This window comes from Peromyscus maniculatus, chromosome 5 (genome assembly GCF_049852395.1).
Source record: "Peromyscus maniculatus bairdii isolate BWxNUB_F1_BW_parent chromosome 5, HU_Pman_BW_mat_3.1, whole genome shotgun sequence".
Classification (NCBI taxonomy): domain Eukaryota; kingdom Metazoa; phylum Chordata; class Mammalia; order Rodentia; family Cricetidae; genus Peromyscus; species Peromyscus maniculatus.
In genome coordinates, this window is record NC_134856.1 from 16346325 (window position 1) to 16358847 (window position 12523).

Genomic DNA, 12523 nt, shown 5'->3' on the forward strand with positions numbered 1-12523 from the left:
TTTAACCAGATCCCTAAAGGTAGTTTAACATTTCCCCAGGTAGTTGTAAATTGCGTGTGTGAGCGAGTATCTCCTCCAAATAAGAAATAGTAAAGGGCATAACAGGAACGGGCATGCATGAGCCTGCATTTTGTTTTGGTTTATACCTTTTTTTTTTCTGTTTCCTTGTTTGTTTTTGTTTACTTGCTTGCTTGTTTGCTTGCTTGCTTTTGAGATCTGGCCATCTACCTATTTCTCCAATATCCATTTCTTGTTTGGGAATGTATATTACTTTTCACTTTTATCCCATTCCACCTCCCAAGAGAGGGGAGAAAAAATTAGCTGTGGTTGGAGACCTCATCCTGACAGGTAAGTTCCCTCCAACATGATCTGAGGACTTAGATTTCAACCTTAACTATTCTAGTTCCATTTCACTTGATTCTGTGGCCTGTTTTTCCAGGCAGTTGAGAGCTGCATTGCTGGAGAATTCCCCATGCAGCAGGGTTATATAACCTGACTCAGAAACTGGGCCTCAACCCAGGAGGTCAACATTTTCTTTATTTAATTAGTCTTTTAGGCATTTAAAAGCACATGCATATTTAAAAGGAAAAAAGTATAATTCAGATCTGTAGGAGCAACTTGAAACATTTCACCATCCAAGTTCATCTGAGTTCTTCCTTTCTGTCTTTTGTTCTGGGGGCATGTTCTCTATGCACAATTTTAGGGTGAGCAATAGACAGTATGGAAGTTGTCTGCACAGGGGTCGATGAACCCTTTGTCTCAGGGAGGTGATGAATTTCACTGAACCTGGCTATGCCCCGGTGAGGACTCCTAGCAGAAGCTCCCATCAGGCCTGGGCCATTCCAAGGCTACCCTGGCCCCTGCCGCTCCTACCCAAGATTTGTCCTTAAACTCCAAAACCACGAGGGCACGGTTCAAGCGCCAGCTCAGCCTCAGCGTCCAGCCGGGAGTTCGGGAAAGCCCCTGTCTTTGGATCTGACGTCGCGGGATGGGGCCCCCAAACCAGAGGGAGTGGGTGGAGTGGGGGTGCGGTGCAGATGCCTTGGTTCCCGTTCACCTTCAGAGTCTTTTCCTGCCACCCTGCCTGCAACATTTATTTCTCCAAGAATGAGTACCGGAGGAAGAGGCCAGACGCTCCTCGGTTGCTGAGAGGCCACGGTCCCTCTGGTCTCGCATGCAGTGGAGGGGCAGCGCTCCGGGCTCCCGCACGAAGCCTGGGGATGTCGGGGCGATCCCCGGGCTGCGGCCACCGCGAGGGGCCAGGCAGTGACAGCGCCTCTGCCACCCTCCCCAGCCACCCCGCGGCAGCTGGGCCCGCGCTCCTGGGTTGCCGCAGGCCGGCCGGGTCCCCAAGTCTCGCTGGCGGCGCGCTTCCCAGGGGGCTGCGAGGCCGTTTCCGCGAGGGGGCAGGGGCGGGCGCTCTTCTCTATCCTTCGAACCTCTCTTATAGCGTTTTCTGCAAGTTAAGGCGAACTAAAGTAACTTTGGGTTCAGCCAGATTTTCGAAGGACACCTAGGCCCCCATGTTAGAGTCGCGGTCCCGGTGTCTCCTAGCCCCTCCTCCTGCCTTTTGTCCAGACCTATCTGAGTATCGATTGGTTATCATTCTAACGTACCGATCACTACCTGCCCATGCCCCTCCAAGGCCATTCCAAACCCAGAAAGCGCGGAGCCCAGAGATAAACAAGCTTGGCCTTTGATACTCATAGAGCAGCTGGGTGGGTTCCGGCAGAAGATGCAAACGTGCCTTGCCCATCTCCGGTTCTGCCACCGAGCCTCCTTTTCCCCTTCGGGACGACATGGTAGTTTGGATCCAGGTTGGCTGAACTAAGAAGGGTGGTTGCGGACTGGAACTACAATTAAGTTCACACAATTTTAAAACTAAATATACACACTTTGGTGGCTTTTTTTTTTTTTAATGTGAGTTGTGAAGATACCTAAAAATTCACTGGTGCCAATGGCCCAAAGCTTACCAACTTTAAGGACTTGTTTATGCTTCTGAACCCCTGTGTCACTGTCTTTCCCTTCTCTTCCTTTATGATTCCTTCCACCCTTTCCCTGTCCTGCTTCCTCTCCTCCCCCAGTAAGGGCCTCCCTTCCTGGAAAACACCATTGGAAAAGCAGTTGATGATTGACAGTGACCTGGGGAGGAAAAGAAGTTACCACTCCTGCTGGCAGAAACTACCTAAAGATCCTCAAGTAGGGGGTCTGGGAGGAGGGGGCAGGGAAATGAAAAAAGGGGGGGCCTTGCAGATAGATCTATTGGAGATAAACCGAAGCGAGCTTGGGGCGTTGGCTGTTCACATCCTCGCTTCCCAGTTCAGATTTATAAACCGCTGTTAGGGCGTGGGGAGGCAACGGCCTTTTTAAGTTATGCATTTGTTTTTTAAAAGTGTTCAAACAGAAATTCCGAGATGATTTGCAGTTCACGTAGACTTCTAGCAGTAGGTTATTTGCTTATTGTTTTTGGCGTGTTGAGAATGTCAAGGAAGAGAAATCTAAAAGAGAAAAGGCAAAAGAGCCCCCGCTCTGTTAGAACTTCGCAGTTCTGTTAGAAAAACAAAGCCGTGGTCTCTCTGCTAGGAGTGACACACTCCACCCGAACGAAACTAACGACAGAGGGGTAACAACGCGGGGGGGGGGGGGGAGCAGCGTCGAGGGAGTTCCAAAGGGTCCCTCGGTAAGGCAGCAATCTGAGATCCACGGAAAAGTGGAGAAGGATAAGACAGGAATTAGGTCATCTGGTCCAGACCCCAGGAAATATGTTTAGATCAAAGGCTGCACTGTCAGAGTACACAAAATAGGACCCACTGGGCCCTCCCAATATTTTCATCTCGGTGCTAAGAAGTGCCAAGCTAACCAGCTCGTTCTGATGAAAGAGGGCTAAAAATCACAACTGTAAAGACGGCTGAGGAGAAAAACGTCCTCTCGACTGTAATAGGAAGATAAAGATTTAGATTTGAGCTCAAGAGTAACAACATGCAGGCCCAGATCAACATAAACTTCCTGGAATTTTAGCACTAAGTAAATTATCTAATCCTAACCCACTGTCCCTTCCTCGTCCATTCCCCTTCCCCCCCCCCCCCCCCCCCCCCCCCCCCGCCACGTCCTGTGCAGTTGAGAATGCCAGATCATTTACATTTTAAAAAATTGTTAAATTTTAACTACAGTCTAAGAACGTTGCAGGAGGCCTTCTTTTGGAAGCACTTATTTTACATTCCTTAAGGGTCCATCTCTCTTTTTTTTTTTTTTTTTTTTTTTTTGTCTCCCTAAGCAGACCTCCTGTCCCTGTGGTTCCCCCCTGAGTGCCTGTTGGGTGTGCGTGCGCTTTTAAGCTTAGTCTTAAAGTTTTCCACTGAAAGACGAGATTGACAGAGGCTGAGAGCTCATGTCTATAAACCTAGCTTTGGATCCACACAATTCAGCAGTGGCTGATATTTTAACAGCTAAGCCCAAGTCTGTGTAAGACATTCTTTCACCGCCGAGCTGATGGCCTTTAAACCAACTGCCAAGGAACATGGGGTAGATAGAAACATCCAGAAAAGGGACAGGAAATCCCAGAGAAGGAAAATTCACCCGGGCTAAATCCAGGGCCCTAGATCCTTGCTGAGTCTGGTTTCCTCTCAACTGTTTAAACATATGATTTGGCTTCCCTGGGTTTCTGCATCCATCTGAGCTCAAGTTGAATAGACTCGTAGATGATGTGTTGGCTTGGCTGGGCTCTCTGTGAATCAGGACACTGAGGTACTGAATGTGAGGAGCCCTTACAGGCACCCCCAGGAGCAGGCGCTCCTCTGTGTGGGGCCCTCCATTTTCCTCCAGGAGGGCAACTCCAGGATCAACCTTTGATTTAGGTTTTTGTGGAGGGCTTTGCAGATGGACAAATCACAAAGCTGGAAGTTCCACAGAAGTCACTCTCGGTTGGAGGCAGAGTGGACCTCACCCAGCCTCAGGAAGCATAGTTAAATCCTGACACAGCAGTCTGTCAGGGCATGGATGAGAGACTGGAGTCACAGATCATAATCATGGCTCCCTTCGGTAGGAGGTCTAGATGGCCCCTGTGAACATGGGTGAGATTGTAACTGTGGCCACCTAATTCCTCATATTCACAGCAGGAAAAGAAAGGCTGACCTGGTGGGCCTGTAGCTCTCCTTCTACATCCCAAACTTTGGGCTTTTCTAAGTGTCTCATCTTGTATGTGAGTCACAAAAATCCATTTGACAGAAGGCAAAACTGAGGTCCCCAAAGCAGTGACTTGGGGACTGGAGAGATGGCTCAGCAGCAAAGAACACTGGCTCTCTTCTGACGGCCCAGAGCTGTCTGTAACTTCAGTTCTAGGGGATCCGACACCCTCACACAGACATGTAGGCCAAAACAAACAAACAAACAAACAACAAGAAAAACCCAGAAATCCAGCGGCTGGACTAACAGGAGAACTAGAGCTGCCCTAGCTTGAGAGCCTGCCTGGGCATTCTGGGGTGTTGATCCGATCAGTGGTTTGGTTTCCCCATCCTGCATTGTACAAGCTTAGACAGCCCTCATCAAGCCGTTGGACCCTCCAGACTCCTGCTACTGTGATGAAGCGCCACCAGTTCCTTATTCAGTGGTCTAGGTGAGTCCCCTTTTAAAGCTCCGGTGGATTCATTCCAAAGGAATGGGAAACGCAAGCTTCAGTTTTCCCCAACAGCCTTGGAATCCTGCACAGGAGAAATTGGTGAACAGCTGACGTGCCCAAGCCAGCGACACGCCCCAAATCAAATAACCTGAGCGCGCCCTGCTGTGCCCCTCAGCTACATTTTCTTCTACACCGCTGCCGTCCACGGAGTCTGTGGGTCTTGGAAGGTCTTATTGAGGCCTCATCCCTGCTTCCTTACCAGGCACCACACACACTTGAAATCACCAGGGTTTCTCAGCCTGGCGTGTGATTCAGGGCATGGTGACATCAGTGCCACAGGCCCTCCCCAGCGCGCTGCTTGGATGTGACTGTCTCCTGAAGCTTTGGTCTCAGCTGTGTGTCCATGTTCACACATGTGTGCCCAACATCGCATCTGTTAGTGTGGTTGTTAGCACAAAAAAAGTTCAAGGGCCAGGCATGGTGGTGAATGTCCTGTAATTCGAACACCCAGAGGGCAGAGACAGGAGGATCACTGTAAGTTCCAGGCCAGCTGCAGAGTGACCTCCTGTTTAAAGAATAAACAGTGTTAAAGGACCAGGGTATAGTTAAGTAATACATGCCTACAATCTGGGAACCCGGAAGACTGAGACAGGAGGATCACTACTTACAAGCCATTCCCGTGTTCACAGGGAGACCGTTAGGAGGGGGAAGCAAACGAACAGAGGTTGGAAGGTCACCAACAAAGGTCTCCTGTCTGATTTTCAGCTGACGCAGCAGAAAAAAGGACTGGCGGTCAGAACCGGGCTGTGACAGAGCCACGACGAAGGCACAGGCAGATGGTCCAGGTCCCTAAACTCTCTTGAGGTCACCCAGTCATTGGGTAGCATTTTCTAGCCGCTCCTGTCCCTGAGAAGGAGGCCTGAATCAGCTGGGCTTCCAGTACTGCCTTGTGGTGTGTGTTCTTCTTGCCCAGGCTGCTTCCACTTGGAGGGTTTTAATAGCATTCTGTTGTGGAGAGGATTTCTCCTTAAACACACACTAATGCAAAAGAGGAAACAAAAACTGGGAGTGGGAAAGCTTAATTACACAGCAGGCTGCACTGTCCCTTTAAGACCCCTCCCCCAGTGGTAATTGGGCCCAGCTCTTGGGTAACTAAGATAACATCCCTCCCAAATCCTGCCATTTCTAAGCATCCCAGTCACAGTACTCAGTGTGGAGTTTACCGTGGCCTAAGAGCAGAGTCGTCAGAAGGCATGCTGGGAAGAGTCCTTAGGAACAACTCCTCAGGGGGGCTGGGCTGGTGACTATGGTAGAGGACTTGCCTAGCTTGCTCTAGGCCCTGGGTTCAGATCCCCAGCCCAGCAGAAAGGAGGAAGGAAGAGGAAACTCTGCTCCAAGAGGAAGGTCGTGTGAGGACTCCAGCACATGGGATTCTAACACAGCAACAGTCACTTAAATTGCTCTTTTCCCTTTGGTTCTTCTGAAATAAGGTCTTGCTATGTAGCCCAGGCTGGTCTCAACCTGCCAAAATGTATGTATGCCTTGGCCTCCAAAAGCTGGGCTCTCAGGAATACACCACCCGCGCTGTCCACTTGCCTGGTCTCCAGAGCTGAGACTGACCAGCAAGGAACTTGCTTGACTGGACAGAAGTTTGTCTAAGGTCCAGAGCCTGACTTTCTTAGATTTAACCCTTGGCAGTCTGAGAGCAGAAGTGATACCGAAGTCAGCTGGAAGACTCAAGGTCAGAATACAGCCTCTCAGCCTGGATTCTCAGCGCAGCCTTTCTTAAAGGACAAGCAAGTTACCACAGTAGTCGGCACCGGATCTTCTCTCCCTCTCTGCCTCCCTTCCCTTTGCTGGGCTTCTTGTCCACAGCGGCCTCCAAGTTTCATCAAGGAACTCACTTTGGCCGAGAGAGAAGGCAGATGCTGTGTGCTGGTCCCAAGCCTGGGTCTCAGGACACGACATATTTCTACATGCGATCTTGCGACCAGCTAACCTCAGAAAGAAGGAAAATGTTGCTTGGAGGAAGGAGCCTTCTCTCTCCAAGTCCGCCCTGTGTCAGCCAAGCCCCAGCCACAGGCACCTGAGTGTTTTATGCTGTTGATTTTGGAAATGACTTCTCAACATCCTTGACAAGCCACCTCGCTCTGTAAGATGTGTTTAGTGGCACAAAATGTCACCAACCTAGGTACTTGACTTGAATTAACTCTTTGAGTCTGAAACACCCACATGATGAGGTACAGTGGGAGAGTCTGTTTGGTGGATAAGGAGACTAACGAAAAGAGAGGATCTGCTAAATGCCTAAGGACACACATTTGATAAGCAGCAACAGAACCCTGCCTGGCTCCAGAGCACTTACGAGTCTTAAAGACTGAGCTTAAAGACTGACCATGTCACACGTCTTCCCTAGGAACTTGCTACCTGTCCTTCCCTGGCTAGGCCTCAGGCTCAGAGTTACGTCATAAGTCACTGGCCTTGTCTGACATTCACTTTTCCAGCAAAGAGCCCTCTCAGACCCACAGGCAAATGACCTGTCCTCTAAACACCCGCCTGAGGAAGGAACTTCCTATCAGACTGAAAGAGCAGAGGCTCAGCTGGGTGTGGTGGTGCAAGCTTGAAATTCCAGAAGGCTGGAGATTGAGGCAGAAGGATCCTGGGATCCAGGTCAGCCAGGACGACTTGGGTAGACCCTTTCTCCCCCTAATTCCAGCATCTTCCTTCAGGGTCCAGGGGTGCTTTTTGCATGTGATCATTATTACCTACTCACAGAGACCTTACTCAAATTTAGAGATACATTCCATACGAAATGATCCTTCCAGCTAGCTACAAATGTGTGGAGATTTACCTGCTGGCACACTCCTCTTTTCCTGTGTATTTTCAGGCTGCAAGCTATCTAGTCATCACAAGTTGCTGTCACTGGGAGGGGAGCATTTGCAGGCATGAGCAGCTGCTGTGTCTACTCTGTGTAGAAACAATCACTGCAACCCACACGTTCTCATTTGCACAAAGCTAGATTTGAACATTCCTGGAAAATCAAGGATGTGCTTAGAGGAGGCATTGGAATTTAGGAAATTTGGGGATTCTGACAGTATAGGTTCCTTGTATAGATGTGCTATGGGGGCATGACATGGCCTGAGAAGATTGGCGGGATGGGTGTCTTGATCTGTTTTCTGTCGCTCCAACAGAATATCGGAAACTGAAAAGCATGTTTGGGGGTCAAGGTATGAGGCAAGCCCTCATAGTCCAACACTGACGCTTGATCTCGGCCAAAAGAATGGGGAACAGTGAGACTGGAGGTTTATCAAACTCCTTTAGTTGGTGGTTCCAGGAGCTGGAAGTCCAAGATTGTGTGGCCACAGTGGGCAGGATGGCAGCCATTGCAGAAGCAGACATCCTCCAACAGCCCAGCAAGAACCTCATTCCTGGGGGCCTGCTCTCCTTTTCAGGGCCCCCCCCCTCAGTAAAAGCACCAATCAGGATGTTTCAGGGATGGCAAGCTATATCCACCCACAGCTCGCCCACCCGAGTGACAGCAGAGGAAACAGCAGAGGGTCTGTCTTGGTTTGGAGACTCGTGGTCTGAAGTCACAATGGCAGAGCTGTACCCTCTCTGGGGGAGAATTCACTCTGCCTGTCCTAGCATCTGCTGTTGCCAGAAAGACTCGGCACCTCAGGGCTTGCAGATACGGCCTTTCAACCTCTGCCTCAACAGCCTGCACATAGCAAGCCTTTACTGACTTCACACTGTCTCCTCGTGTTTATCCACTTCCCATATGAGGACGCCCACCATGTTGCAGCATCTAGACCTCCTCTTCACTTGGTCCCATCTGGAAAGACCTTATTTCTACATACAGGACACAACTACCAGTTGCCCGTCACAGTAGCCCAGGTGAGACTCCAAGGGGACCTGAGAGAAAAAGCCCAAGTGGAAGGGGCCCTGGGGGGCTTCCAGCAGATTCCACCAACCCAACAAGCAGTGTGTTCAGAGCTGCAAAAGCTCCTGGGGAGGCAGCCACAGCCTGCAGACTCCCGCCACTCACTCTAGTGAGTGTTTCGCTTGGCTCCTGTCGCCTGGCTAACAAATGTGAAAGTCTTGCCAGCACTTAAAACTTGAAGGTCTCATTCCAACACTCTAGTTTCCAGGGATTTTTTTTTTCAGTCAGTTGAGTGTTGTCTCCTTCCCACACCTCAACAACGGTGGCAGAGGGAGCTAAGTGCTCCTCTCTCCTCCGGGACTCCTACAGTTCCTCCCAAGCTGTCCAAGTAGCTTGCCCAGCACATCACCAAGGCCCTTGGTAGCATGAGGTACCCTCAGGAGGAACCAGACAGGACCTCAGCTTCCTGCAGAAGGGAGTTCTCCCTGGAGATGTCCAAAAACAACAGGATTCCTGAAGCCAGGCCTTCTGTGGGGATCATCTTGGGCCCCCAAGGCTGTGCTTTCCAAAGCTGCCCCCCTAACTCTGCTGAAGGGGAAGGGACACACGGAAGTGCCACACCTCCCCGCAGACGAAGAGACGAGGCCTGGGGAACTGACGGTTTTCTAAGATCTGTCTGGAGCGTCTGTGTAAACAGCGGAGAATCGTTCTATTCAGGATTTAGGCTGGGGAATGGTTCAGCGGGTGAAGGCTTTTGGTGTGTGAGCCTGCTCACCTGAGTTTAATCCCCAGAGCCCCTGTAAAGGTGGGAGGGAAGAGCTGGCTCCACAGAGTTGTCCTTTGACCTCACCACGGCACGCACAGCTCCTTCCTCACATAATAATATATCTTTAAACAGAATTACATCCTGGATTTTTCAGACTAGGAGAAAGGATAAATAAAATGTGGTAGATATATTCAATAGTACCCTTCAACCATGAAGAAGAATGAAATAATGTCATTCGAAGGAAAATGGATGAAATGTAAATAATCATATTAGGCAAAATAAACCAGCCTTAGACAAATGCTGTATGAGCTGTCTTGCATGACTGATCTAGATTTATCTTAAAGACATGAATGAAAGCAGGAAGAGACCAATGGGAGGAGAGGAGGGAACAAAAGAGAGCAACAGAGGGTGAATAGAATCAAAGTGGAGCATATCTATCATGTATGGAAGTGTTTAAATGGAAGTCATTGTTCTACACAAATAATACATCCAATAAATATGAATAAATCCGAGATTTCTCTCTACAAGCCTGGTATTTTCAACCAGATAGTCACTGTTCCAGAAGTTGTGTCTTTCCTATGGCAAGAAACTTGTATCATCTTTGTCCTTAGCAGGTTCACTTCAGACTCAGTCACAACAGAGACATAAACAGGCTAGCTTCCTGCAGAAGGGCATTAAGTAATCCAGAAAGAACTGTGTTCTACAGTGCAGAGCTCAGGCCCGGGGTCTTTCACAGGCTAGGCGAGCCCTGTGCCAGGGATCCATTGCTCACACTGAAGGGAGCAGATTCTACCCACAACTCCCTTCCCACTCCTGACTCCCGGCTTCCCTCTGTCCTCACCTCTCACCTCCCTTCATCAAACAGTAAAAAGTTCAAGCTGTCGTTTGAGAGTGGTTTGTCCCTGTCGAAAATGTTGACCTTAGTCCCCATGAAGGTATTGGGAGATCCTGGGGGTCCTGAGACCTTTGTGAGGCCTTGGAGTGTTGGGGAATTTCCTTCAGGAAGGGATGGATGCAGTTCCCTCGAGAATGGGTTGGCTGCACAAAAGCAGGTTTCAGAGAGAGAGAGAAAGAAGTGTGGCTTCCTCAGCTTTCTCCTGCTTCCTGACCTCTCTTCCCCTTTCTACCATGAGGCCCTCCCTTGACAGCCAGGCAGAGGGGGGCACCTTCCAAGCCTGTTGAGCCATTATTCGAGGTCAACCCTTTTTCTTTATAAAATGCCCGGTCTCAGGAATTCTCCCACAGCGACAGAAAACAGACTGAGACAATTAGTAATCTATTAAACACTCTCTAAATGCCAGGCAGCTTGGCAAGCATCGGATCTGCTCCCTGGTGCTCACAACACAGTGGAGGTCACTGTGTAAGCCCGAAGAGTGCAGAGAAGAGTCCAGAAGAATGCAAAGGACACTGGAGTATGGCCACACTCAGGGAAGGAGCTCATGAAAGCCTTCTGGGTCCTGGTATGACAAACATCCAGCACCTCCCCTGCCCGGGGCATTGTCCCCTGTGCAGGGAAACATCAGTGACAAAGCCAAGCTGGCTCCTGGTGACTCCAGTCCTGCAGACTACCCAGAGGAGCAGCCCTCCAGGCTCCAAGTTGCTTCTTACAGAGCTGCTGCTCCAGCAGGGATGAACGCTGAGGACCCTGGCGGCTGCTGCAAGATGCTGGGCTGGCATGCTGCACCTTCAGCACAGAGCAGGGCTAGCCGCGAGGCCAGACACCGCACCTTCAAAGGCCAGGCCCTGAACTGGGAGCAATCCCTCCGCAGAAAACTTCTCAGTGACAATAGAGGCCCCCAAAGAACACAGCTCTTGTCCCTCAGAGGAAATTTAGGGAGCCATTCCTTTCTGGCCCTCCTTGCCGAGTGGCACAAAGCCGAGAAAGCCCGTGGGTCGGGGGGCTTGACCAACATGGGGGGAACTTGGAGGTGTCCGCCCTGCTTCTATTCTTGACCCGGCTGGACCCACATTTAGCTTCCTTTTATAGCACAATGCTGATGGAGATGGGGCCTCTTCTAAGGCTTGGTCTTTCTGTAACACTCTGGAGGAAACAAAAATGTTTATTCGAGGATTAGAGAGGGTTGCTAGAAATAACAGCTCACCAGCTTCAAAGGACAAGGCAGTCAGGAGCCACAGGTCAGCGGAAGGAAGTACTTGAGGAGGGAGACCCACAGGGTAGACAAAGGTGCGCAGCACTGTGGCCTTTCCCCTAAGAACTGGAAGGAGGCAGGATCTGTCCTGAGGTCAGCACAAGCTAGCGCATACAAAAGGGAGAAGCCAGATTCCCGAGGGGGCAAGGCGGAGGGATTTTAAAACGTATTTATTGTTGGGGGAGGGGGGTGAGAGTGGGTGAGCATAGGTGAGTGTGAGTGTGGAGGTCAGAGGGTCGGGGGTCAGAGGTCAGTTCTTTCCTTTCACCAAGTGGAGTCAGGGGATCGAACTCAGGATTGGTGGCAATTGTATTTACGTGCTGAGTAGCTCATCAGCCCCAAGGTATATATGTATTTTTTAAAAATGTGGAGCACTAACCCAGCATAGTAAATATTTATAAATACCTTTTCCTTCCTTCCTTCCTTCCTTCCTTCCTTCCTTCCTTCCTTCCTTCCTTCCTTCCTTCCTTCCTTCCTTCCTTTCTCTCTCTGTCTCTTTCTCTTTCAAGACAGGATCTCACTATGTAGCTCTGGCTGTTCTAGAACTCACTACATAGGCCAAGCTGGTCTCAAACTCACAGAGATAAGCTTACCTCTGTCTTCTGAATCCTGGGATTAAAGGTGTGAATCACTACACTCACAAATAAATACCTATTTTAATAAGGAACTTTCCTTTCTTTTTTTTTTTTTAAAGATTTATTTATTTATTATGTATACAGAAGAGGGCACCAGATCTCATTACAGATGGTTGTGAGCCACCATTTGGTTGCTGGGAATTGAACTCAGGACCTCTGGAAGAGCAGTCAGTGCTCTTAACCTCTGAGCCTTCTCTCCAGCCCTGGAACTTTCCTTTCTTTAAAAAACAAAACAACTAAAGACAAAAAAGGGAAAAAAAAATCCTTATCTATTGCCCCGAGATGAATCTTTGTAAAGCCATGTCTAGATTCTAAGGTGGTGGTCCACGGCCGTACTTCGTTCCGTCCACGGAGAAGAGCCACATCCATAACCACAGCTACACTTGTCTTCTATGTCACGGCTCCTTCAGCCCAGAGAAAAACAATGGTGTAATCAGATCCTGTGTTGTTCAGTTATCTTTTTTTTTCTTTTTTTCTTTG